Source organism: Hyperolius riggenbachi, chromosome 1, assembly GCF_040937935.1.
Source record: "Hyperolius riggenbachi isolate aHypRig1 chromosome 1, aHypRig1.pri, whole genome shotgun sequence".
Taxonomy (NCBI): Eukaryota; Metazoa; Chordata; class Amphibia; order Anura; family Hyperoliidae; genus Hyperolius; species Hyperolius riggenbachi.
In genome coordinates this window covers 357411890-357437488 of record NC_090646.1, presented here as the reverse complement: position 1 = coordinate 357437488, position 25599 = coordinate 357411890, and positions in this window count along the sequence as shown.

The following is a 25599-nucleotide window of genomic DNA, read 5'->3' as shown; positions in this document are numbered from 1 at the left end:
AGAGAGGCTCCAGAGAGGCTCCTTCCCTCTGCTGAGCTGCTGGCGGCACTGGTTGCAGGTGGCATACTTGCACTCCACATATGGCAGGGTGAAAAAACTCCAAATTGGGGAGGTGAAGTTGCCCCTTCGGCTGGAAGGTGCTGCTGCCGCTGGTCTCCCTGTGGTGGTTGGGGGGGGTTCTTGGTGCGGCTGGTGGCACTGGCAGAACTCTCCGCCTCCGGATCAGCACCCTGTGTGGCCTGCATTCCACGCCCACTTCTGATCCTGCCTATGCCTGCGATGCTGATCCTTCTAGCAAGGCCCCACAGACGCATCCTCCTCCTCCTCCTCAGAGCTGATGACATCCTCAGGATCTGCCACCCAGTCTCTGTCCTTCACCCTGTCATCATCATCCTCCCCCTCCGCAAACATGCCCTGCTGGGATGACCCCACAAACTCCCCTTCTGCATGCATGGGCTGAGGGACAGTCACCACTGTCTGACTGTCCAAAGCATCATCCCCCAAAGTGCCCATCAGCATTTCTTCCTCCTCCAATTCTGCCGCAACAGCACTCCATAGCCCCGCTGTGCTTGGGGATAACAAGAAGGTGCTGCTGAGTGACAGGGTGCTGGTGTTGCCCGCTGGGGCTGGAGAACTGCACTCCTCCTCCTCCCCCCCAGGCAGTGCTGGGCAGCTGCTGCTGCTCTTGCGAACAGGAGTGGTGGCAGGGGTGGAGGACTCGGTTCCAGAGCTAATGGTGGCCTGCTCATCCACCATCAGTTCCACCACAGAGTCTGCGTCCTTCTCCTCAATAGGACGGCTACGACCTGGCGGTGGGAGGAACATCTGTGGCACACGCTGCTGCTGCTGCTGTGTCTCTGCAGCGTGACTCCCAGCTGTTGGGCGTCCAAGGCGTCCACGGCCAGTGGCTAATGGCGGAATAGTCACTGGGGCAGACGCAGAACTGCGCATGGTGGTGGTGGTGGCGCGGCTGCCACGCTCACGACCTCCTCTCTTGCCGATGCCCTTGCTGCCCCTGCCCAAACTGCGGCTGCCAGTGCCAGACATCGTATATTTTTAATATTATACAAATGAAAAAAAAAAGTTATGTATAGGCGGGTGGGACAAGTGGGGTACTTTAATGGGGTAGTACTGGTGGTGGTGGTGGGTGTGTGAGGTGACGGACAGGTGTACTCTACAGCAGAGATCGGTGTAGCGCTAACGAGAGAGTGCGCAGTACGCACACAAAGACCCTAGCTGACGCTGACTGACGGTGTCCCTATACACAGACTACAGTACAGCACAAGTCAGCGAATACACAATAGAAGTAATATAAACAAATAGGACGGGTGTAGCACTAACGAGAGGGTGCGGACAGCGCAGACGTGCACTGCGCACACAAAGACCCTAGGTAACGCGGTGACGGACGGTCCCTATACACAGACTAGAGTACACTACAGTACTAACTAAACAATAGAAGAATCTAGCTAAATAATAGAACAGGTGTGACTAGATTACAGAGAGCAGATACAGGACAGGTATATAGCAGTAAAGCTGGGCCTTGCTAACTACAAAATAGTACAAATCTATCTAAGGCCTCTTGCACACTGCAAGCAATTCAGATTCAGATTCCGCTTTTTAATCAGTTTTTACCTCCGTTTCAGATTCAGATTTGCAGTGTGCAAGGAGCAAACTGCAAATCTGAATCTGAATCGGAAGTAAAAACAGATTAAAAAGCGGAATCTGAATCTGAATTGCTTGCAGTGTGCAAGAGGCCTAACACAGAAGTAGTACAGTAGAGTAGGACAGGTGAGAGCACAGGTAACTAGAGACTAGAGCACAGAGCAGGGCAGGCTGCCTTGCCTAGGCACAGGGCCTAGCTGCTGGCTGCAGCTGCAGCAGCACCACCAGTGACAGTCTCCCTCCCTAGTCCCTAATCACACAAACTAAACTGCCTAAAATACAATCTATCTACAATACAAAGCAATACAGTTGAATATCAAGTGTTGGAGTGTAAAAACACTTGGTTTAGAACACAATAAATGCACTTGCACACAGACAAAAAGCACTGTAGCAATCTCTCAGTACAGTCAGTCAGTAAGTCGCAAGCAGGACGAGTGAGGCAACATGGCGCCCGATATTTATAGAGGGGGGCTTGGCCAGGCTCCCCCTCTGTGATTGGCTGCAGTCAGAGGGCTGGGAGCCCGCTGATTCGCTTGTGAGGACTCGAGGTGACATCTGACGTGACCCTATCCGAGCTGGTGACGCTATTCGAGCTCGGATAGCTAGGATATCTCTGGATAGCACAGCCCGGATAGCTAATACTATTCGAGCTCGGTATTCGAGCTCGAATAGTGAAAAAAGAGCTAGGATATCCGAGTATCTCAGATATCCTAGCTCGGATGAACACCACTGACAACAACAACAACAAAAGAAATGTTGTTCTTTGTAATTTTAACACATACCTAGTTTTTAAACAAGTTCTAATCTAATCTAGTAAACTAGTAAACTAATCTAGTAAACTAATCTAGTAAACTAGTATCTAAAGCCCCATCTACACCATGGGACATTGAAGCGATCCGGCGGCTCGATTAGCCGCCGGATCGCCTCTTCCGCGTGCCCGCCGCGTCCCCGCTCGCCGCGCGTGCGCCGCATTCGATTCCCCGCTCGTGCCCGCTCGTCCCCGCCGGCGCCGCTTATCTCCCGCACGATTCCCTGCCATTGTCCCCTCGCGGGGATCGAGCAGGGAATCGGCGGTGCGAAGATCCGTCCTGCCGGATCTTATCAATCGAGCCGCATCAGCGGCTCGATTGATAAGGAGCATCGCGGCCGCATCTACGCGTGTAGATGCGGCTTAACATAGTACATGTTTACTAGATTCTCCTTATCCTGTTCTTCATCTGTGCTCCACTGCTCTTCTTTTGTAATATTCTTGTTTGATTAAAGAACTGGTGACCCATTGTCCACACTTGTTGCATTCCCTAATACTACTGATTAGGAAGGCATGAGCTGCATATTTACGTTTCCCACTGAAGTTCCTCCAGACCAATGGACCTGTCAGTTTTTATCTAATCTAAGTGTTTTTCCAGGATTCCTTTGGTTCGTTTCACTGAAAGAGCCCCTTAAGGTAGCCATGCACTGGTCGATTTGCCATCAGATTCGACCAACAGATAGATCCCTCTCTGATCGAATCTGATCAGAGAGGGATTGTATGGCTGCCTTATTACTGCAAACAGATTGTGAACCGATTTCAGCCTGAAACCGTTCACAATCTGTGGTGGTGCTGCCGCCGCCCGCATACATTACCTGTTCCGGCCGGCGCGACTCCAGTCCCCAGGTCTCCGCTGTCTTCTCCGCTCTGGTCTGGTCTCCGGGTCCGGCATGCTTCACTTCTTCCTGCCCGGCAGGAAGTTTAAACAGTAGAGCGCCCTCTACTGTTTAAACTTCCTGCCGGGCTAGAAGAAGTGAAGCATGCCGGACCCGGAGACCAGACCAGAGATGGAGCAGCGGTGACCGGGGTGAGTCGCGCCGGCAGAGCAGGTAATGTATTGCCACTCTATTGCGTCAGTCGTCGGGCACTCAAACGCCGCTAGCGACGCGCTCCCTACCTGCGGGCGATCAACGGTAATTTCCCGTACGGAGCATTGACGGGATCGATTTATTTTGGGACGAAATAGATCGAAATTTAGCGTGTAGCGTGAACGATGTGACAGCAGATTCGATCCCAGTGATCGAATCTGCTGTCGATCGGCGGGGAATCGGCCTAGTGTATGGCCGGCTTTATAGTCATTACCTCCACTAGCCAGCTTTGGTGCACTTTACATGTGGGCCAGGGAGAGTGAGGGATAATGCATTTGTATAGGCATTAGTGTGTGCATGAGCCCTCAGATCCAAAAACATCACATTCATCTGTACACAGCTCCCAACTGTCACTTTTTCGGAGGGGCAGTCCCTTTTTGGGAGCCCTGTCCCTCTGTCCCTCTTTCACCCTCATTTGTCCCTCTTTCTATGTAAATATATATATTTCTCTGCTAAAAATGTGTTTGATTGACTCTAAACTTTATTCCCAACCTTTAAATTGATATATTACTAATTTTAAAATGTTACTATGAAGGAACATGAACCAGGATAGTAAGGACCAGTGTGATTTGAATTATAAAACAACATATGTATCTTATGAAATCTTTATGGTATGCGTGACTAGAGGCATGGTGAGGGTGTGGCAGGGGCGTGGCTTAAGTGTCCCTTTTTTCTCATCTCAAAAAGTTGGGAGGTATGTGTACATACTGTATAGAGCACACCAAATGCAAACACACATACTTTGTGCATATGCATACTTTACACACAGTCAGTATCCCTCACTCACTGTTAGCTCTCCCTGTCCTGCAGAATTCTGAACTCCATTATGCTTTGCTCAGAGCTGTAAACAAGGACATCCGAAAGAAAAAGACCAGGCTATCTCTGCCCTCCTTTTAGCCTGGACCTATCTACACACTAGTGGAATCACATGTACAAATGTTAACAGGGGTTACAAGTGAAGACTTTACATATCTCTGCAAACAGTCTCAACACTGCAGGTGGGGAGCGGGGATAACATGTGTATCTATCTTCTAATCATTAATCACTTCAAACAGGGAAAGGGGGAGGAAGGGAGTCTTTGTGAGAGACAGCACAGCAGGAAAAAGACTGTGTGCTTAATTACACCACCAAGCATCCCCTTAGAACTTGCAGCTCTGGTCAAGTGTCTGATAAGTGCCTTCATATGCAGGGCCGGATTTACAGCTCAGGAGCCTATAGGCACAGAAGTTCTGGCGCCCTAAGCCCCGCCTATCAGCACAGGCCACACCCCTAACTCACGCCCCCTTTTCTTACGCAGGCTAATGTAGATATTACCAAAGGCAATTAGGAAAAACAAAAATTTGCTTTCCTAAAACAGAAAGAATTTGCGATAATTCAGGTTGGAGTGAGCTCGAGATGTCTCCCAGGCACCACTGCTGAATATATGCAAATTAACCATTGTACCCTTAGAAGCTAAACACACCTCCAGAACCGCTGGAATGCAATGATGTGTCAGCTTGTTAAATTGTACAGAGCCATAATAATCCAACATGCATACAGACTCTATGGAGTAGGGCTTGTAAACCGAGAGGTACAGACTAACCAGCAAGCTCATGGTCAATTAGAGAATACTAACAATATGCAGATATTGCCAATGACATGCAGAATTTACCAAATGTATGCTATTACCAACAACAAGCAGATAATACAAATCACAAGGAATTAATACAGATAACATACAGTTTCTAATTACAGGCAGATACTAGTGAGTAGATTTTAGTGATGGGTAGATTCTATTAATAGGAAGGTGGAGGTAGGCAATATGGATGGTCTGTGAGTTGATCCAAATTTGGTGGCAATTAGTCTGCTAGTGGGAAGCAGCTGTGTCCTGCCTCCCGTGGCGTAGCTAAGGAGCTGTGGGCCCCGGTGCAAGTTTTACAATGGGGCCCCCCAAGCACTCTATACATAACAATTGATACGGCACACCAAAACCTGCCAATGGCAACTACAGTGTCAGAGGTGCAAGAAGGGGGTGGGGAACAGCTTGTTACTGATTACCCCCAAGCACTCTATACATAGCAATCCCTGCCAATGGCAACTACAGTGTCAGAGGTGCAAGAAGGGGGTGGGGAACAGCTTGTTACTGATTACCCCCAAGCACTCTATACATAGCAATCCCTGCCAATGGCAACTACAGTGTCAGAGGTGCAAGAAGGGGATGGGGAACAGCTTGTTACTGATTACCCCCCAAGCACTCTATACATAGCAATCCCTGCCAATGGCAACTACAGTGTCAGAGGTGCAAGAAGGGGATGGGGAGCAGCTTGTTACTGATTACCCCCAAGCACTCTATACATAGCAATCCCTGCCAATGGCAACTACAGTGTCAGAGGTGCAAGAAGGGGGTGGGGAACAGCTTGTTACTGATTACCCCCAAGCACTCTATACATAGCAATCCCTGCCAATGGCAACTACAGTGTCAGAGGTGCAAGAAGGGGATGGGGAGCAGCTTGTTACTGATTACCCCCAAGCACTCTATACATAGCAATCCCTGCCAATGGCAACTACAGTGTCAGAGGAGCAAGAAGGGGATGGGGAACAGCTTGTTACTGATTACCCCCCAAGCACTCTATACATAGCAATCCCTGCCAATGGCAACTACAGTGTCAGAGGTGCAAGAAGGGGATGGGGAGCAGCTTGTTACTGATTACCCCCAAGCACTCTATACATAGCAATCCCTGCCAATGGCAACTACAGTGTCAGAGGAGCAAGAAGGGGATGGGGAACAGCTTGTTACTGATTACCCCCCAAGCACTCTATACATAGCAATCCCTGCCAATGACAACTACAGTGTCAGAGGTGCAAGAAGGGGATGGGGAACAGCCTGTTAATGATAACCACTATTCAAAGTATCTATAGAAGTGATTATTATGAGCACAGGACCAATAGAGAGCTAATACTGCAGTTGAGGGAGGGCCCTTCGGGGCCCCTCTGGCCCAAGGGCCCGATGCGGTCGCTACCTCTGCACCCCCTATTGCTACGCCCCTGCCTGCCTCCTCACATAGAAACAGCACACTGTTCAGGTATACCCAAGCGATGTCACACTAAGGACTGAGCTCAATCCATACAGGTGACACTTATTATAATAGGAGCCTCATCAGTCTTCAAAGGATACCTTACTCCTAAACGTATCATCAAATTGGCGCCCCGTGTGTGTGTGTGTGTGTGTGTGTGTGTGTGTGTGTGTGTGTGTGTGTGTGGAGGGGGGGGGGTATGCATGTGCTTACTGTGTTTCCCGTGTCCAAGCGTCTGCGTCCGTTTGCCCGTTATCCTCCCGTTCAGAGTCCTGGTCGGCACCCTGTGCCCCTAACATACTATGCTGTGCACGTGCAGTTTGTCTGACGGGTACATCTTGGTGTGACAGTGCGCATGTAAAGCACTTGGAGGTTCCCAGCAAGTGCGGTCACAAGGCGCCCAAGTGGACATACTGTGCATGCACAGCGTAGTATGTCTGGGTTTAAGGGCTCCAACAGGACCCTTAGAATGGGGAGGAAAATAGGCAAACGGAGGCAGACACCGGCCCACGGGAGGTGCAGTAAGAATATGTACAGCTCCCCTCACACACAGACAATTTGAGGATATGTTTAGGACTAAGATATCGCTAAAAGAAATAGCAGGCATTCGCGAAAATGTGGAAAATGCGATGTACTTACCTGTTGCTTCCTCCAGCCCCGGAAAGCTATGAGTCCCTTGCTACAGTTCCGCTCCCAGCTGGTCTCCAAAGGTCCCCACTGTTGCAGATGCCGACCTGGTAAGGTCGTTATTTTCTGAGCCAGTGTGCGGCTGCTCGCGATCACGTAGCCGGGAGATTTGTGTGCAGGTGCAGTACTTCTGCGCCTGCACAGAACACTCCCGGCTACGTGAGCGTGATCCCGCAGGTGCAGAAGATACCAACATCGCTGGGTTGGCATCTGCAACCGAGGGTACCTTTGGAGACCGGCTGGGAGCAGAGCTGTGGCAACAGACACCTAGCTCTCTGGGGCTGGAAGAAGGAACAGTTAAAGAGAGTCTGAAGCGAGAATAGATCTCGCTTCAGACCTCATAGCTAGCAGGGGCATGCGTGCCCCTGCTAAAACGCCGCTATAGCGCGGCTTAACGGGGATCCCTGTCCCCCCAAACCCCCTCCGTGCAGCGGGGGAGCGCTTCCTGGTTGGGGCAGGGCTAACCGCCGCAGCCCTGCCCCATGCGCGTCTGTCAGACGCGTATCTCCACCTCTCCCCCGCCCCTCTCAGTCTTCCTTCACTGAGAGGGGCGGGGGAGAGGCGGCGATGCGCGTCTGATAGACGCGACTGGAGGCAGGGCTGCAGCCGTTAGCCCTGCCTCCAGGAAGAAGAATACGAGCGACCATTTTCCGACCAACTTTTGCGGGGGGTGGGTTGGGGGTGAAGGGACCCCCGTTAAGCCGCGGGATAGCGGCGTTTTAGCAGGGGCACACGTGCCCCTGCTATATATAAGACCTGAAGCGAGATTTAGTCTCGCTTCAGTGTCTCTTTAAGTAGATTGCATTTTCTTTAAAATACATACTTCGTTTAACCCTCACTGATCTCTAGCTGAGAGACTACATTACTTCCTCCTTCTAAAAGTGTCCCCTTCTGAGGCAATCCTATCAAGTGGTTCCCCTCCCCATTTGACACATAGACCTGGCCTCCAGCAGTGTTTTCACAGAGTGACACCTCAGCACTGACCAGCTGTCACCTGACCGGATCAGAGCAGCAAATACATCTGAATAGGTCAGGTGACATCTGTACAGAGCTGCCTGTCACCCTATGGAAACATCACAGGATTGTCTCAGCAGGGGATACTGTTCAGGGGGGGGGGAGGGGGGAGCATTATAGTCTCAGCTAGGAGGGGGGCGGGGGGAGCATTATAGTCTCAGCTAGGAGGGGGGGGGGAGCGGGGAGCATTATAGTCTCAGCTAGGAGGGGGGGAGCATTATAGTCTCAGCTAGGAGAGGGGGGGGGGGGAGCATTATAGTCTCAGCTAGGAGGGGGGGGAGCATTATAGTCTCAGCTAGGAGGGCAGGGGGGGAGGGGGGAGCATTATAGTCTCAGCTAGGAGGGGGGGGGAGGGGGGAGCATTATAGTCTCAGCTAGGAAGGCGGGGGGGAGGGGGGAGCATTATAGTCTCAGCTAGGAGGGGGGGAGCATTATAGTCTCAGCTAGGAGGGCGGGGGGGAGCATTATAGTCTCAGCTCGGGGGGGAGCATTATAGTCTCAGCTGGGAGGGCGGGGGGCATTATAGTCTCAGCTAGGGGGGGGGGGAGCATTATAGTATCAGCTAGGAGGGCGGGGGGGGGGGGAGCATTATAGTCTCAGCTAGGAGGGGGGGAGGGGGAAATCAAAGGTCCCGAGCCTCTCTGCATTATTGATCAGCCACTTACTGTCCCTGTAACTGGCTGCAGATCTCGCTGGCTGCAATACAGATAGCCTGTGTGAATGCACGCTGGTCCTGTCACTGTAATCATGTGATGGAGCAGGAAGGAATGGCATCTGCAAAAGTCCCGGGCACAGGAACACACTGAACCAATAGACACGGGGAGGGGGGCAGAGCTGTAGCCCATCACACGCTGTGCAGCAATCAATCACAGCATTCCCTGCTGCTCTCCCCACCACTCGCCTGTCACTTTACTGACCCTTTGCCTGCACGTGTGAGATGGAAGGGGAGGCGGAGCTTTATGTACTTAGCCTGGCTCTGCTTTCTCCTCCCCCTCCACAGACTTTGTAGTGACTTCGGTAACTTTCTCCCCGATAGCTCCCGGCGGCTACAGAGTGAACAAATAAAGTCAGCCGGAGGACAGTGTACCCCGCTCTCATCTCCCCGACACCCCCGTCCATGGCAAGGCACTGTGTCACTCCGCCCCCCGCTGCCTATGCACGGCACGCAGCTATTCACGCAGGCATGCGTGCAGGCATGGAAACGGTGGGCGGGGAGAGCGGGGTAATGAATGTGTTGTCACTAGCCGCACGCAGCCCGCCCCTCTCTGTAGTTGCAGCCGCGACCGCCCATTATCATGTAAATAAGGGCGCAAGCGGCCGCTATTGCATCTTCACTCATTCAAATTTAAAGGGGACATGACACAAAGCCGCCCTTTGATCAATCAGGCGCCTGTAGGCACGTGCCTAGCGTGCCTTATGGTAAATCCGGCCCTGTTCATATGCTTCACTTTGTTTTATGGCAGTGGATTCTGGGGCTAAGCTGCCCCAGAATCCAACACAAGTAATACATTGAGAAAGGGAATGGGTTCTTTCAGATCAGATCATTGGGTGCACAGATTGGCACACCTGTGTTAATTAGCAGTAACCCAAGCAGTGAGTTGGGTCCCCGATGTGGCGTGTAGCCGATCTGCTACTACAATTAAGGGTTGTAGCTGCAACTAGCAGTCGTTTGAGCACCGCAGCTAGGAGGTTCGGATTAGGCATGGGGGGGGGGGGGGGGGGTTGTGGGGTGGAGTGGGGTATATGGGTATTAAGGTGAGGCATTAGCTGAGGAAGTCCATTTTAGGCACTAGGAGGGGGAATTGGGTGAGACGTTTCACCTTAGGCACTTAAAGGGGGGATTAGGTTTAGGCATTAGGTGAAGGGTTTCATTTTTTGGCATTAGGAGTGGAGAGTTGAAGTGAGAATGGGTGGTAAGTAGTGCATAGTAGAATAGCAGTAATGTAAATTACCGATCTTTTACTAATAGTGGCACTACCCAGCTCCAAACTCTTACAGCGATATATTTTCGGGTTCTTAGACCTGCTCCTTCACTAGTTGTGGAAGCTGTCGTTTTTTGGAGAGCATATCTTAGATGACTGTAGTAGTCTGTTAAATCATATTCTTTAAAAATGCATGTAATAATAGACTACATGCTGGAGATACATGTAAATCAAATTTAGTAACATAAAAATGTTGGTAGGCTGCCAACCACAATACTTATATTTAACCACTTTCTCCTTTGATACAGTATATTTACGTCAGCTGTGGCTCTCTCCAAGCCACAGCGACGTAGATATACTGACCTGCTTGCAGCCCTGTTGTGCAGGAACAGGTGCGCTTCAGAGCGTACCTCCTGGCACTAACAGCTGCAATACTAATTGGTGAAAGGGAAAATGTTCCCTTGTAGCCAATTAGTGACCAACCACCCCCCCCCCCCCCCCCCCGTGGATGAACGATCACCGCTGTAGCAAACAGCGGTGATCCTTCATCTCTCCCCTCGGTGGCCAGATCTGTAAAAAAAAAAAAGGATTAGAAAGCAGCCTGACTCACCTTTTCCTGTTCCAGCGATCAGCCTGCAGCCCGAGCCTCCGATCGCCGATCGCCGCTCTGCACGCAGCCCTGTGATGCTGAATAGCCGAGTCCCGGCTTGATGACGTCATCAAGCCGGGACCCAATAACCGGCATCACAGGGCTGCGTGCAGAGCGGCGATCGGAGGCTTGGGCTGCAGGCTGATCGCTGGAACGAGATAAGGTGAGTCAGGCTGCTTTCTAATCCTTTTTTTTTAACAGATCTGGCCACCGAGGGGGCTGCCTGGGTGGGGGGTGGGGCATTTGGCTGGCTCCTATGGGGGTGCGTGGACCCCTGGTGGGGGGTGTGGGGTAAAATGTGCAGCTGGGGGGGGACAATAAAGTAAGAGGGGGTACAATTTTATTGTATGTATATAATTTTATACTGGGGGCAGATCTGGCTATAATGGTGGGGGGCCCTAATCCAGGGTGCACCCGCTAATCCTGAGGGCACATCTGGCTATAATGGGGGACCACTATTCCTGGGGACACATAGTGACACATGAGGGGCAGCAATCCTGGGGATACATCTATCTATCTATGCTGGGAGGTGCCAAACACAGAGGACACATCGGTGACTGACATCTGGCTATAAGGGGGGGTCTGATACTTGGGACACATTTTGCTATCTATACTGGGGGACATAATACTGGTGACATGTTTTATCTCCTGTGGTACTTTTTATTTTTAAACCGGAATTGATAAAAAAAATTTTCATTTTCCCCTCTTTTTCCCATTAAAATGCATAGAAAACTTTTTTGGTCTAGGGATAAAATACCCGCCAATGAAAGTCTAGTTTGTCCTGAAAAATAACGATACCTAGATCATTTAGGTGTCATGAGTAAGGATAAAGTTATGGCTGATTAAAAAGGGACACCGCTAAAGTGTCAAAACTGCTCTGGTCAATAAGGGGAAAACAAGGTCTGGATGCGAAGTGGTTAAAAGCAAGGCTAGTACTCTAGGCATTGAAAGCATACAACAAAGTATTTAGCTAAGCACTGAAAGGGAAATTGGTTCTTCAGTGTGGGGTGGTGGTATTAGGTTGCATCACTTAGTGACCTTTGCTATAAAAGTCCATCTCCAGAAAGAAAGAAATGTTTTCAGTTTTGGATAGTGCTAGAGCTGATAGTGATAGAGTGAAATGTAGTATGGATGGCTTTCCCATGTCATAGTTCCCCTTTATTCCCATCCTAAAACAGAAATTGGATAATCTCTCCAACAAGGACAGAAAAAAAATACCTTTTGATGTATTGTTGGAAGGCTTTTATTCCTGCCCATTCCTAGTAAAGCTGTGGTGGACCCTTGTACTGGAAATGATGGAAGATATCTGAGCTGGTGACAGAGATAACAATTAAAACCCTAAAGAGGGTTAGAACGTCTGTCTCATATTACATTTATTTCTCTGAATTTAGGAACCCTAATGGCACTATCTTCCTTTTTGGAGTTCATGGTCCCTTAATCCCACATAACATTAATGAGGGTCACTCCTCCTACATCTATGAAACATTATAGAAAACATAACATGAACAGAGATTGAGAGATATCCAAGAAATGACTAGAAGCTCAGGAAAATACAGTAACTGGTTTGCGAGTTAAAGATTATGTGCAGTTATAATGTGTCAGAAGAAGACATATAATTGTAATTTTATGGCATTCTTCCTCCTCTGCTCCCTATCGCCATGTAATAGTCTGTGGTACTTGGTCTGCTGATCCAGAAACCTCTGATCTAGCAGAGCATAGCAACCAGCTTCTTTGTTTAGGCACTACAGGGTGCAGCTTCTAGATTGCAGGTTGCTTTGTATTTGCCTTCCTGTTTGTCTTCCCATTCATTCTAAAACACAAAGCAGTTTAGCATTCAGCAAAGGGAATCCATGTAAACAGATTGCACTATAAGGGACCAAGCAAGTTCTAAAATCAGGCAGTGTAATCATACTCTGATGCAATTGCAGTTTTCACCCACCAGGGCGGAGAGAAACTCGCTTGGATGATTGTCATTTTTATCTCCACTCAAATTCTTTTCCCCTTAGGGCTCGTTTCCACTAGTGCGGCGTGTGTCTCGTAGACGCACGCCGGCATTGAGCGGGTGGGCGGGATCGCAGGCGAATCCCATGAGCCGTGCCATGCACGGCTATGGGATTCGCAGCCTCCGCCGCAAATTCTGCGGGCGGTTCCGGCCAAATCGCTCCCGCAAGCGATTCCGCCACGGCCCCGTCATCCCCTATGGCAGAGTTTCCCCTTGCGAATCATGTGCGGGGAAACTGCAGAATCGCCGGCGAAATCGCCGAAGTGGAAACGAGACCTTAAGGTACGTACACACGGCCAACTTTTTCAACCAACTTGTCGACCGACTTGACGTTTGAACGACAAGTTGGACCTGTGTACGCGCAGTGTGTGTTCGAGCGACTGATAACAGCCGGTTTGCTCGATCCGCTTGGAGGATCAGTTGGGCCAACTGTTTTCAAACAAATGTCAGGTCCGTACGTGTGTACAAATGACTTCTAGTCGTTTGTCCAACTAATAGACATACAGTCGTTTGATCAGTCGTTTAATCTAGTCCATTGTTCTATCCAGTCCATTATCAAGTTGGTTAAACGACATGTAAATTAGGTAATATAGCATATCAGCCACTTTGTTGTTCAGTGTGTACATGACGTTTGAACAACTTGTTGTTTGCACTTCAAGTCGTTCACACGACCGGTTTAAATGACAATCAGGCATAAAGTTGGACGTGTGTGCACACCTTTATACAACTGCAATTTTCTGTTCCAATATATTTTTATTGAAGTAGAAACATAATGAAGATATAAAGTTACAACATTGTGAGGTTCTATGTACAGCTTAATTCAATTGCCATTACATAAGAATATATAGTAACAATATGTTAAGAGGTACAACCGTAATCGTTTGCGTTGGGGTTGTGGTACAGTGTTGTAGATAGGAAGGTATAAGATGCTTATGACAAGGTAAGATGTTAAGCAGTAAGAAGAGCTTATTTTACTGTGGGTTTTTATCATTGTCAAATCACTTTGTATAGTATAGTAACACAGTACTGTTTGGGGAGAGGTAGTATAGAGAGCATGGGTAGTAGTGTGAAGCGAGAGGTGTAAGAGAAGAGTAGGAGAGGAGTAGAGAAAGTTGAACTTGGGGTAGATCCCGCGGTGGAGGGGATAACATAGCTTTCCCTGTACAATTTTTGAAACCATGATATTCTTAAATTCTATAGATTCTGTATATTCGTGCCAACATGTCCAGGTTTTTGAGAACTTATCAATTTGATCATGTGCCGCTAAGACTATCTCTTCTAGTTCTTCGACTCTCTCAACCCTTTGAAGCTATTGTTTTACTGTGGGAATTGTTTTTGTTTTCCAGAGTGCAGGGATGGTAGCTCTGGCTGCTGAAATCAAGTGGGGGAGTATAGATTTTTTGTATTGAGTTGGCGGCATGGGCGAGTTATGTAGTAAGAATGTGTCTGGCTGGTAGGGGAAAGTTTGTCCTGAGATATGCTGGGTTATTCTGTGGACCTCCCTCCAGAATCCGCTCAGAAGAGGGCAGGTAAAGGCGATGTGAAGTAGATCCCCAGGTCCACTTTCGCATCTCCAGCAAGAGTTAGAAAGGCTGGGTAGAAAGTTGTGGAGCTTTTCTGGGGTTCTATACCATTGAGTTAGAAATTTGTAATTTTGTTCTTTAATTCTAGTGCATCTAGTTGATTTGTGTGCGTTTAGGAAAATTATGGACCATTGGTCATCTGGTAGAGGTGAACCTAATAATTGATTCCAATGTTTTTTTGAGGGCATATCTGAGGTCGGTAAGGCGTCTAGCAAGAGGTTATATAGCCATGAAAGAGCATGTCGTTTTTCCCTCTTTGAAATGCATTTCAGGTCAAATTGTGTTAGGCTTGATTTTACTTCCTGCTTGAGTTGCTTGGTGTTGAGGAAATGATGGATCTGGAGGAACATCCACAGGGGCATTGGTTTTTCTGAGTTAGGATGTTTAATTGCTTCCTAAGGTTTAAGTTTACCTTTTGAGATAAAGTGGTGTGCCCGAGGGAGTTCAGTAACTGCCCAGGTTTTTAGGTATGGTGATTCATTGCCCGGGGGGAGGAGGGGATGCCCTATCAGGGGGGTCATAGGCCCTGTCATTGAAGATATTTTAAATTGGTTGCAGCACATGGTGAAAACTTTCTTAATTGCCATTATGAGGGGGTGATCAGTCTTTGCTTCATTTGGAGGTGGTGTGTCTACCCATGGGAGGGCTCCCGACCTAATTCCGCAGATTTCTTGTTCTATAAGTACCCAGTCTTTCTGTATTGGGTGGGTTGTCCAGTCTAGTATTCTGAGTAAGTGAGACGTGAGGTAGTATGACTTTAAGTTTGGTAGACCAGAGCCCCCTTTATCAATTGGGAGGGAGAGGGTTTTGTTGGAAATTCTGATTTTCTTGTGCTCCCAGATGAATTTGTTGAGGGAGCCTTGTACGGATTTGATGAAGGCCGAGGGTAGGTGAATATGCATGGTCTGAAAGAGGTATAACAACTGTGGCAAGATAGTCATTTTAATAGAAGCCATTGTGCCAAACCAGGATATTCCCTTAAGCTTATTCCAGTCAGTGATTTCCTTTATAATTTTGTCTTTTATGGGGGCATAATTGCAGTCGAATAGATTTTCATATTTGGCAGGAATCTTGATCCCTAGGTATGTGATTGCTTTTTGCTCCCCTTTAAAGGGAAATCTCTCTTTGCATAAGGTTAAATTGGTTGAGTTGAGTGAGAGGTCTAGCGCTCAGGATTTGTCGAAGTTAATTTTTAAGTTAGATATTTTCCCAAAGTCTTGAAGCGACTTTACCAAGTTGGGTAATGTGATCAGGGGTTTCGATAAAAAAAAGAGCATATCGTCAGCAAAGGCCGCAATTTTATACTCTCTTTGAGCGATATGGATACCGTGTATGTTGACGTTGGATCTAATTAAGTTCAAGAACGGTTCTAGGGAGAGTACGTATATTAAGGGAGATAGGGGGCACCCCTGTCTTGTCCTGTTTGAAATGGGGAAACAGTTAGATAGTGAGAGATTTGCCTTTACTTTGGCTGTTGGATTGCTATATAGCAGGCCTATCCATGACAGTAGATGGGGACCCAAACCCAGGCCAGACAGAACTGCCTGAATATAGTCCCACGCCACCCTATCAAAGGCCTTCTCGGCGTCGGTGGAAAGAAAGAAACCCTCCACTCGACGCCGAGAAAGCCAGTGAAGAACCCCCACTGCCTTGGTGGTGTTGTCCCTACCGTCCCTGCCGGGGACAAATCCTGCCTGGTCCTGATGGATAAGTTGAGGGAGTAATGGGTTGATCCTATTCGCCAAGATTTTCGCGAAGATCTTAATGTCACCGTTGAGTAGTGAGATTGGTCTGTAGTTATTACAGAGTTGAGGGTCTTTGCCCTCTTTGTGGATAACTGTCACATGTGCTTCTAGCAGTTGCGTAGATGGCAATGTGTTTGCTGTAACACTATTAACCTTCCTGGCGGTAACCCCGCGCAGGAGGTTTTCTCAGGCCCTGCTGGGCCGATTTACTTAATTTTTTTTTTGCTGGACGCAGCTAGCACTTTGCTAGCTGCGTCAGCACACTGATCGCCGCCACCCCCGCGCTCGATCGCCGCTATCCGTCGCGGCGCGCGGCCCCCCCCCCAGACCCCGTGCGCTGCCTGGCCAATCAGTTCCAGGCAGCGCCGAGGGGTGGATCGGGACTCCCAATGACGTCACGATGTTGCTGACGTCATCCCGCCCTGTCGCCATGGCGACGGGGGAAGCCCTCCAGGAAATCCCGTTCTTTGAACGGGATTTCCTGATCGAAGCGGGCGGGGGGATGCCGCTGAGCAGCGGCTATCATGTAGCGAGCCCTGGGCTCGCTACATGATTTAAAAAAAAAAAACTGCTGCGTTGCCTCCTGGCGGAATTTTTTATACCGCCAGGAGGGTTAAAGGCTTTCGTGAAACAAAGAGCTAGATCTTTGGCGAAAAGCTTATAATATTGGGACGTTAGTCCATCAGGTCCTGGGCTCTTTCCTGATTTTAGGCCTTTAATAACGGTTAAAAACTTTAGTTGGTCAATGGGTTGGTCTAGTTTCAGAATAGTTTCAGTGGGCAGGGGGTGTAGTCTATGTTGTTTTAAGAAGTCTTGGATTTGGGTCTGCTTGCCTGTAAGGTCAGGCTTTTTGGTTAGGGTAGAGGTTATACAGACCCATATAGTAATTTCAGAATGCTTCTAAAATTGCGGGGGTAGTTGTCAGAATTCTAGCGGTTTTATTTATGCAGGAAAAACTGTCATATGTGTATGTATATATAAATATTAATGATCAATACAGTCCTTCTAAAGAAAGGAATAGTTATTGTTAAACCCTATATAATAGAATCTATTACTTTGAATTACATGTAAGCTGTATTCTACCCTTGAAAGATGAGACAGTAAGACATTCTCGTGAGATTGTTATGGTTCTGGAAGAATTGTTGACGTGCTCTAGTCTCAGAAAGCTGATAACACATGATGTTTTGGGAACAAGTTATATAAATATTAAACAAAGAAGGTGTTTTCCCAATTAGTTAAAGATGACAATGATGCCACCTAGTGGTCTCATATTCTTATGAAATCAACATTATTAATAGATTGTTATTTGTTATGAAACGCTGACCTCTGCCGGTGGACATTATATTTATTTTATAAGAAAGACAAAAATATAGACATTGATTTTATATTATTAAGATTTAATGTGCAATTATTCCTTATATGATTCATTGTTTTAAGAAGAATTATATAATAAGCTTTATATTTAAATAAGTATATTAGAAGCCCTGTATGTTTTAATAAGCCTTACATTGCTGAAGGCTCTCACAGGTATGGTTACAGTGTCAACCTGACCAATCTCATGTCTGGGGAAGTACCAAGACATTCCAACATAATTAGCAGCGAACACTTTATCAGAAATGCGTCATGAATGACATTGTTTAGTCTCCATGTCTGGGTCACCCAACAGACAAGATGGCTGTTGACGTCCATTTTTAATTAAGTGTGTCAGAAATGACCCTATATCAAATGTCAAGCACTCCAAATGACGTAAATTCCCACAAGATAAGGTAATTAAGAATTTATAAACAATAATATTGTGACTTAGGTAATCAAAACATGATAAAGCATTGACGCACGAAAGCTTTAGCCAATCAGAGTCTGGGATTCAGGGAAAGTCCAGATTAGGCAGCCATATTGCCTCCAACCCCTATAAAAGTAGGGCCTGAAAGCTCATAGTTTGCAGAAGCCCACCAATCTCCTGAGAAGACACATGAGGCAGAAGCTACCTTCCCACAAGTGGTTCTAGATGCTGAAGAGATGACAGAGAAGGGGTAATATGCTTAATATTCTGGTGATTTACTTTCTGGTGATTTACTTTATTAATTTTTCAGCATTAAGTTCTGTTAAGATGTTAGCAAGAAGTTTTTAGAAGCTATTTTTTATGTTATTTCTTTAAGAAGATTACTACAAGTTTTACACAGCTACTAGATACACAGCTATTGATACAGATGAGACTACTTTTGATCTTATTCTACATAACACCACAGTTATATTCTTTTTTGAATGTACTTAGAAGATTGATGATCGTTTGGCTATAAAGGCCTTGATAAGATGGAATACTGTTATAAGGAAACACTACATGGAACTGTTCATATTTTGTATATATGCTGTATGATAAGCAAATACAATTTTTTATATAAAATTATACACTGAGTGCTCTGATTCATTTCAAGGTATACCGTCAATCTATAATTACTGTTATAGAGGGTTCAGACCCCGCTATGCCGGATTTATATGATGGCAACGCTTTAAGGGCTGGTCCTTTACTGAGTTAGCAATCATGAAAAAGGCAAAAACCGCTCAGGTTTTTGACAGTTGGCGCCCAACCGTTGATGGTTATCTTGATTGTTATCTTGAAGTATACTTTCTATGGTGGAAATATAGACCATAGTTTTCTATCGCGATAAGAGAATAAAAAAGTACTTATATACTCAAATATAGAGTTGGATATGCATATGAAGCATCCAAAATCTGAAGCAAAGAAGGAAGATATTCTTATGCTTTAAAATCTCATAGAAGAGAATTGCTAATGAGCACACTCAGTTTATGGTCTATGAAAAGACTTAGAAGAGAAAATAAATACTTTGGCCTATTGAACCTAAGAAAAGGAATAGCGCTACATGTATTTTTCTGGCAAAATGAAGCAGATTATATTGGAGCAGCATACTGAAGCAGAGTATATAGCTATACGTTGTGAAAACGACTACCTTAGAAGTGCAGAAAACTTTTTGAAACAAGCTCAGTGAAAAAAAAAAGGGAGAGAACAGTTTTTGTCAAAGAAATTTTTTTTTATATATACGTAAGAGATTCTACTATCAAGAAGATTAACATTGTTTTTTTTATACTAGAGAATTGAACATACTTTGTGATGAAAGCAAAAGCTCCTATAAATAACTTTTTTGAAAAAAAAAAAGAGAGAAAAATCCTGTTTTAAAGATGTATGGCTCTTTAACCACTTGCCGACTGCACGCTTATACCGTGCGTCGGCAAAGTGGCAGCTGCAGGACCAGCGACGCAGTACTGCGTCGCCAGCTGCAGGCTGATTAATCAGGAAGCAGCCGCTCGTGCGAGCGGCTGCTTCCTGTCAATTCACGGCGGGGGGCTCCGTGAATAGCCTGCGGGCCGCCGATGGCGGCTCGCAGGCTAAATGTAAACACAAGCGGAAATATTCCGCTTTGTTTACATTTGTACGGCGCTGCTGCGCAGCAGCGCCGTAAGGCAGATCGGCGATCCCCGGCCAATCAGCGGCCGGGGATCGCCGCCATGTGACAGGGGACGTCCTGTCACTGGCTGCACAGGACGGATAGCGTCCTGTGCAGCCCAGATCTCCCGGGGGAGCAGGTAGGAGAGGGAGGGGGGAGAATGTCGCCGCGGGGGGGGGCTTTGAGGTGCCCCCCCCGCAACATGCCTGCAGGTAGGAGCGATCAGACCCCCCCTGCACATCATCCCCCTAGTGGGGAAAAAAGGGGGGCGATCTGATCGCTCTGTGTGGCCGCGGATCTGTGCTGGGGGCTGCAGAGCCCACCCAGCACAGATCCAAACAAACAGCGCTGGTCCTTAAGGGGGGGTAAAGGGTGGGTCCTCAAGTGGTTAAATGTAGAAGACTACAGATACAAGACAAGTTACAGCAAACATAAATGAGATGTAAGAAGATGTTTGCTTTTATTTTTATTTTTGTATTATTTTTATGAGAACAATAATCTTTAGTGTGTGGTTAGCACTAAATGGTAAACACTAAATATGGTCAGGACCCTTGGTGTTTTTAATTCTAGTGATAAGGTTTCTAGCATTTTTCTTTTTGAGTTTTCTAGCAAGAAAAGTACCTATTTTGTTGTCCCATTCATGGAGCACTTTTTCTGAGTGGAGTATGGTGCTTTTAGCTTTTCTGTTGAGTGTTTTTTTGAGCTCCGACCTTTTGTTTTGGAGTTTGCTCAGGATTTCTTCATTGGAGTTTTTCTTGTGTAAAGACTCTAGTTGTGAGATTTCTTTTAGGAGATGTAATAGAACGCGGAAAAGCTGCCGCATGTACTGACAGCAAGGCGGTTGATTCCGCGTCCAGCGCGGCGGTTTGCACGCAGCAGCGTGCGTCTGGTGTGGCTGGGTCTGTTAGTTCATACAGATTGAGGAATACGCGCGCACGTGCTGAGAGGCAGAACCTTTATGACAACCAAGGAGGGATCAGCTGACCAGGTTGGTCAGCTGACCTCAGAGCAAGTGACTATTGGTTGATCACTGATGCGTGGCGCCGGAGAGTGCCGCTCTATATATAGTTACTGCTGGTCAGTCTCAGGTTGTCTGCCGTTGCGAACACTTACGTGGAAGCACTCAGACCTTAGTCAGATCCTACAGTGTGTTAGAACCAGGAGGACCTGGGAATTCACACTGAGCCAGATTACTTCTGTGTATCGTTGTGTTATACTTCAGACTAGTTCCAGGGTGTCGAGACAACGGACCTCACACCCAAGATTATGGACTCTGTATTATCTTTGTGTTATACTCCAGACTAGTTCCAGGGTGTCGAGACCACGGACCTCACACCCAAGACTAGGGATACTGTGTTCCATCATATTATACTCCAGACTAGTTCCAGGGTGTTGAGATCACGGACCTCACACCCAAGACTACGCATTGTTTTGATATCTGTTATGACCTATTGTATTTCTGACTATCCTTCTGCTTTCTGATTCTGTACCTACGCATATCTGATTATCTGTTGCCAACCCTGCCTGCCTTTGGATACCGAATCAGCCTTCTGTCTCTGTACCTTGTCTGTCCGTGTGTTGCCGACCTGGCTTGCCCGACCTTGAGAGCTATCTCTCTCCATTAAGAGATAGTCTCCAGACCTGCTAGTGACATCCACCTTTCAGGTGTCACTCACTTACAGGTCCTTCCTACTTTCAGCCTGGGGCTCCACCCCTTTGGAGGTCTCAGGCTGCTGGAAAGTTTTCGCACTTCCCAGAGGGCGGTATCGATCATACTGCCAAAGACCACCTGCTCCTCGGGTGGTCCAACTCAAAGTCATTACTGTTGCACCAAACACTCACACTATATAGGTCTTGTAGTGTATAGAGGCGCCCCACAAGGATATATAAGTAATCCTCTTCCTTATTCTTTTTGGAGCAACAACCTATGCAGCCGTGTTAAGGATAGCACCCCTTCTCCTCCACAGATACAGTAACACGTTCAATCACAGCGCCAGGGATTACGTTGTCACCATAGGAACTTCAATCCACCTCCAGAGACCCCTCCTGTGTTTTGGGTGCTGTATTGTGTGCTCCCAGCAGCCCAAAAAATCAGAAAAGGAGAAAGTACTCTCAGTGGATATTCATCAGACAAAAAACTTTATTGGAAGTGATAAAAGATATTTTGCAGTAAACACTCACATCATGAGGGTCCTACACCAGTTAGGCTAATTACAACAGAGAAAGAACATGTGTGCATCAACCAAGTGAACCTGACAAATCTGGCTTTGCAAATTTGGCCCATTGGCTAATCACGAGACATTGCTCATGCAAATAAGCATTTGCTTTCGCATGCCTAAATATGCAGGGTCAAAAACCAAAAACCGCAAAACAATCGCCCTGCGGGAATTAGTTCATGCTATATAGCACTATCCAGGGGCGCCACGAGGAGGCTTCCCATTGCCCCCATACAACCGGGGGGCCGCGGGGGTCCCAGGCACTCTCACCGCCTGGAACCCACACAGCGGCACCCCGGAGGTGAAGGCTGGGGGGTGCAGGCGATCTCCACAGCGTGGCCAACGCCGGGAAGAGCCGCCCGCACACACCTCCCAAGATTAAAAACAGGCACTCACCTCAACGTCCATTGCGTTCTGCTATATGCGCATAACCTGGGCGCAACACATAAGGGGCGGACAGGCGCAAATAGCCTGCTCCAGGGCTCTCACCTCCTAAAACAAGCCACTCACTACCTGCCCTCAGAGAAAAGAAATGCAATGCTAATTACAACAGAGAAAGAACATGTGTGCATCAACCAAGTGAACCTGACAAATCTGGCTTTGCAAATTTGGCCCATTGGCTAATCACGAGACATTGCTCATGCAAATAAGCATTTGCTTTCGCATGCCTAAATATGCAGGGTCAAAAACCAAAAACCGCAAAACAATCGCCCTGCGGGAATTAGTTCATGCTTTATAGCACTATCCAGGGGCGCCACGAGGAGGCTTCCCATTGCCCCCATACAACCGGGGGGGCGCGGGGGTCCCAGGCACTCTCACCGCCTGGAACCCACACAGCGGCACCCCGTAGGTGGAGGCTGGGGGGTGCAGGCGATCTCCCCAGCGTGGCCAACGCCAGGAAGAGCCGCCCGCACACACCTCCCAAGATTAAAAACAGGCACTTACCTCAACGTCCATTGCGTTCTGCTATATGCGCATAGCCTGGGCGCGACACATAAGGGGCGGACAGGCGCAAATAGCCTGCTCCAGGGCTCTCACCTCCTAAAACAAGCCACTCACTACCTGCCCTCAGAAAAAAGAAATGCAATGCTAATTACAACAGAGAAAGAACATGTGTGCATCAACCAAGTGAACCTGACAAATCTGGCTTTGCAAATTTGGCCCATTGGCTAATCACGAGACATTGCTCATGTGCCTGGGACCCCCGCGGCCCCCCGGTTGTATGGGGGCAATGGGAAGCCTCCTCGTGGCGCCCCTGGATAGTGCTGTATAGCATGAACTAATTCCCGCAGGGCGATTGTTTTGCGGTTTTTGGTTTTGACCCTGCATATTTAGGCATGCGAAAGCAAATGCTTATTTGCATGAGCAATGTCTCGTGATTAGCCAATAGGCCAAATTTGCAAAGCCAGATTTGTCAGGTTCACTTGGTTGATGCACACATGCTTTTTCTCTGATTATAGTTAGCATTGCATTTCTTTCTTCTGAGGGCAGGTAGTGAGTGGCTTGTTTTAGGAGGTAAGAGCCCTGGAGCAGGCTATTTGCGCCTGTCCGCCCCTTATGTGTCGCGCCCAGGTTATGCGCATATAGCAGAACGCAATGGACTTGAGGTAAGTGCCTGTTTTTAATCCTGGGAGGTGTGTGCGGGCGGCTCTTCCCGGCGCTGGCCACGCTGGGGAGATCGCCTGCACCCCCTGGCCTCCACCTCCGGGGTGCCGCTGTGTGGGTTCCAGGCGGTGAGAGTGCCTGGGACCCCCGCGGCCCCCCGGTTGTATGGGGGCAATGGGAAGCCTCCTCGTGGCGCCCCTGGATAGTGCTGTATAGCATGAACTAATTCCCGCAGGGCGATTGTTTTGCGGTTTTTGGTTTTGACCCTGCATATTTAGGCATGCGAAAGCAAATGCTTATTTGCATGAGCAATGTCTCGTGATTAGCCAATAGGCCAAATTTGCAAAGCCAGATTTGTCAGGTTCACTTGGTTGATGCACACATGCTTTTTCTCTGATTATAGTTAGCATTGCATTTCTTTCTTCTGAGGGCAGGTAGTGAGTGGCTTGTTTTAGGAGGTGAGAGCCCTTGAGCAGGCTATTTGCGCCTGTCCGCCCCTTATGTGTCGCGCCCAGGTTATGCGCATATAGCAGAACGCAATGGACGTTGAGGTAAGTGCCTGTTTTTAATCCTGGGAGGTGTGTGCGGGCGGCTCTTCCCGGCGCTGGCCACGCTGGGGAGATCGCCTGCACCCCCTGGCCTCCACCTCCGGGGTGCCGCTGTGTGGGTTCCAGGCGGTGAGAGTGCCTGGGACCCCCGCGGCCCCCCGGTTGTATGGGGGCAATGGGAAGCCTCCTCGTGGCGCCCCTGGATAGTGCTGTATAGCATGAACTAATTCCCGCAGGGCGATTGTTTTGCGGTTTTTGGTTTTGACCCTGCATATTTAGGCATGCGAAAGCAAATGCTTATTTGCATGAGCAATGTCTCGTGATTAGCCAATAGGCCAAATTTGCAAAGCCAGATTTGTCAGGTTCACTTGGTTGATGCACACATGCTTTTTCTCTGATTATAGTTAGCATTGCATTTCTTTCTTCTGAGGGCAGGTAGTGAGTGGCTTGTTTTAGGAGGTGAGAGCCCTGGAGCAGGCTATTTGCGCCTGTCCGCCCCTTATGTGTCGCGCCCAGGTTATGCGCATATAGCAGAACGCAATGGACGTTGAGGTAAGTGCCTGTTTTTAATCCTGGGAGGTGTGTGCGGGCGGCTCTTCCCGGCGCTGGCCACGCTGGGGAGATCGCCTGCACCCCCTGGCCTCCACCTCCGGGGTGCCGCTGTGTGGGTTCCAGGCGGTGAGAGTGCCTGGGACCCCCGCGGCTCCCCGGTTGTATGGGGGCAATGGGAAGCCTCCTCGTGGCGCCCCTGGATAGTGCTGTATAGCATGAACTAATTCCCGCAGGGCGATTGTTTTGCGGTTTTTGGTTTTGACCCTGCATATTTAGGCATGCGAAAGCAAATGCTTATTTGCATGAGCAATGTCTCGTGATTAGCCAATAGGCCAAATTTGCAAAGCCAGATTTGTCAGGTTCACTTGGTTGATGCACACATGCTTTTTCTCTGATTATAGTTTACACCAGTTAGGACCCTCCGCGGCTAAATCGCTTCCCACCTTGTGGTACTCAGCAACAATGCGATCACAGATGCATGGCCCGCTCTCGTCCCGACTAGTTTCGGCCTCTCGCCGTCATCAGGGGATGATCTCAACATACCCCTACATCCACCACTGGACACCTCTAATGGTAAAACACTGTTCTCCTGCAAAGCAATTAAGAGAATAAAAGAAAAGCTCTCAGACCCTTCTCTGATAGATGTGTGGAGAGCTCTGAATCCCCAAAACAAAGACTTTACGCACTACTTAAACTGTGAAGGATACCCCTGATGACGGCGAGAGGCCGAAACTAGTCGGGACGAGAGCGGGCCATGCATCTGTGATCGCATTGTTGCTGAGTACCACAGGGTGGGAAGCGATTTAGCCGTGGAGGGTCCTAACTGGTGTAGGACCCTCATGATGTGAGTGTTTACTGCAAAATATCTTTTATCACTTCCAATAAAAATTTTTGTCTGATGAATATCCACTGAGAGTACTTTCTCCTTTTCTGATTTTTTGGGCTGCTGGGAGCACACAATACAGCACCCAAAACACAGGAGGGGTCTCTGGAGGTGGATTGAA